This window comes from Octopus bimaculoides, chromosome 1 (assembly GCF_001194135.2).
Source record: "Octopus bimaculoides isolate UCB-OBI-ISO-001 chromosome 1, ASM119413v2, whole genome shotgun sequence".
Lineage (NCBI taxonomy): Eukaryota > Metazoa > Mollusca > Cephalopoda > Octopoda > Octopodidae > Octopus > Octopus bimaculoides.
This window is the reverse complement of record NC_068981.1, coordinates 65,929,774-65,933,359: the sequence shown is the minus strand read 5'-3', so window position 1 is coordinate 65,933,359 and position 3,586 is coordinate 65,929,774.

The following is a 3,586-nucleotide window of genomic DNA, read 5'->3' as shown; positions in this document are numbered from 1 at the left end:
GGTATGGTCATGTACTGTGGATGGACGAGGAGAGCTGTGTGAAGAAGTGCCACTCCCAAACAGTGAAAGGAATCTGAGGTAGAGGGGGACCCAGGAAGACATGGGATGAGGTGGTGAAGCATGACCTTCGCATGTTGGGCCTCACAGAGGCAATGACAAAAGATTGAGACCTCGAGAAGTATGCTGTAACTGAGAAGACCCAGCAAACAAAGTGAGTCCACAGCTGTAACCTACACCATCGTTGCTTAACCAACCCACTCAAAAGTACCTTGGATCATAGAGCAACCTGCTGTGCTTGAGGAGACCTATTGAGTCAAGTACATCAACATCAGCAATATCAAAATCAAATCAAATGGAAATTGTAGTTGTGAACCCTGTGCTGGTAGCACGCAAAAGCACCATCCGAACATGGCCAATGCCAGTGCTGCCTTGACTGGCTTCCGTGCCGGTGGCACGTAAAAAGCACCATCCGAATGTGGCCAATGCTGAGTCAAGTACATCAACATCAGCAATATCAAAATCAAATCATATGGAATTTGTAGTTGTGAGCCCTGTGCCAGTAGCACGTAAAATGCACCATCTGAAGGTGGCCGATGCCAGTGCTGCCTTGATTGGCTTCCGTGCCGACGGCACGTAAAAAACACCATCTGATCGTGGTATGCAGGTATGCTTCTCGGGATGTGTAACTTTAATATGGATAAACAGCTAAGAATTAATGAGCTGAGAGGAATCAGGTGTAATGTGCAAGAAAGAAGATTGCATTGTTATGGACATGTGGTACGTATGGAAGATGACAGCTGTATATAGAAATGGAACTTGTGGAAGAGTGAGACTTAGAAAGATTGGAATGAAGTAATGAAAACTGATACGAAAATGTTTTATTTAATGCAGGAGATGACAAAGGACCAAGCTAATTGACAATTCATTGTGCTGCAGTATGATAAATGAATGAAAGTCGTTTTGTTTTAATGTCCACTTTCTATGCTTGCATGGCAGAGACAGAATTCATTGAAGCTGATTTTCCTTAACTAAACTTGGTTGCCAGCCATCACTTGTCTCCAAACAAACTAATATTTTCCCAGCAGCTGGACATGTTTTCAAAGAAGAATGTAAACAACTGTGACATTGTTTACAACTATCATATGGTGCCCAAACAAGGGAAGACATCTTAACCACAGCCAACCCTGAGGTTCGTGTGTGTGTAACCTAAAAGGTTTGAATACAAGCTGAGATGATGATGTCAAAGAACTAAATTTTCATTTGGTGCAAGCCTTTCTTCAAGTTTTAAAAGCAGTAAAGAGTTGATCTTTGCTATTGTTACCTTTCATGTTTGTTTCCTCAAGTGTGGTGGTATGCAGCTGTTGTTTTGATCAACAGTTCTTTTTAGAACCACAAACATATTTAATGAAGGTTACCAGCTAAGATTACTCTTACTCCAATAAAAAGAGCATTTGTTTGTGAAAGCCTGAAAATTGACTTTGTGAAACAAAGTGCACTCATTCCAAATTATTATCCAACATTACCTTAGCTCTTCTGCAGCTCCTGTTCTTTCGTTGGCGTTATAGTTCACCACATCATCGATGCTGAGGTTCAATGACAGCGTGAATGCACTGTGACCTGTTTTGCTTTCATGTAGTAAACATGGTAACAAATACCTAACGATGTAACTACCACTGAAATTTTCCTGTTTTCTTACTTTAGCAGCTAATAGGTTCACGTCAAAGGTTTTTCCTGTTCCTCCTGGTGCAGCATCCTGAGAAATATACTTTTATTCTTTTTCTTGTTTCAGTCATTAGACTGCAGCCATGCTGAAGCACCACCTTGAAGAATTTTGATGAAATGAATTGATCCCAGGACTTATGTTTTTAAAGCCTGGTACTTATTCTATCAGTTTCTTTTGCTGAACTGCTAATGTACAGGGATGTAACCACACCAACACCAGTTGTCAAGCGGTGGGGTTGGGGGATGGGGACAGAACAGACACAAAGGAAGGCTTTGGGTGGCCCAAGGCTATAGAAGAAGACACTCATCCAAGGTGCCATGCAATGGGACTGAACCTGGAACCATGTGGTTGGGATGCAAATTTCTTACAACACAGACAAAACTTCACCTATCTTTCATCTTTTTCTTGTTTCTTGTAGCCATGCTGAGCACCATCTTAAAGGGTTTTAGTCAAACAAATCAACTTTTTTTGTTGAAAACATGGTTAGTAATTGTCTTGAGCAACACAGTTTTATAACTGAACAGGAAATAAAGAAAATTTACATATTGCAGCATAAACTAATCAAAGAACAGTCAAAAGCTTAGCTTGCAAGATTTGTTTAAAAAAAAAAAACAGAATGATAACGGAACATCTATCCTCTAAGCCATATGTATTTCCTTAGAAATCTACTATTTCTACTCTTCAAATGTCTCTCTCTCTCTCACCATCTTGTTCTGTAAGAATCAAGACTATTTCAAGTATTACATCTTCATGGTTGCTGTCCACCAAGAAGTTTGTCAGCTTCCATCACCATTTTGAAGTTCAATGAGCAAGTTGTTTCAAGTGTAAGTTTAAAACATTTTACATGGATGTTTCTAGAATGTATTATTTCTTGCATTTTTAGAGTTATATCAAATCAAACCTTAAATAGTAATGGTTCTCATGTTTTTGCTCAGTTTGCTTCTTCAAATCACCAAACATATGTCATTGCAGAAATTGGTGTTCTTCTTTAAGAAGAGAAAACAAGGAACTAATTTTGTGGTGCACTTGCTCCTCAACACTGAAAGTGAACCAAAACAGACTCAGTCGCCTGATGTAGTCTTCTACCTGGCCAGCTCCTGTCAAACCGTCCAACCCATTCCAGTACGGAAGGCGGACGTTAAACGATGATAATGATGATATTAGCCCCAAATAATGTCATTTGGAATGCACAGCTATAGACACAAATGTTTTTGTTGGTTTTTAATGAAATACAGGTATACCTCAAATTACATTGGTAATGGATTCCAAGATATGCAACTTAACTTGAAAAATGGCATAAAATGAAAAAACATTTTTAAAGATCTTATGTCTGTTTTAATAAATGGTTTGTACATATTTTCTCATGTATTTTATTCAATTTCTTTTATTCAACTTATGTACTATGTAATGAGCCATTCTGCATACACAATCTCCCAACACAAGCATGCACATGAGTGCACACATTCTCAGACAATGACAGATATATGGATACAGTATAAATTTAAGGGTTAACATAGAAATAAAAAAGAAGACGATAAAGCCGTTTTGTGTAAATATTAAATACTAAACTTCTTTTCTTTTAAATCAATGTTCATGTTATTTTTATTTATTTACATAGAAAACAGGACTCTTTACAATTTGAATGGAAATTCAGTCATTAATAAATAAGATACACAAACATACAGAGATTTGTACATACATACATACATACATACATACATACATACATATATATATATATATATATATATATATATATATATAAAAGATTGGAGCCTGGTGTAACCATTTGGTTCACCAGTCCTCAGTCAAATCATCCAACCCATGCTAGCATGGAAAGCGAATGTTAAACGACAATGATGA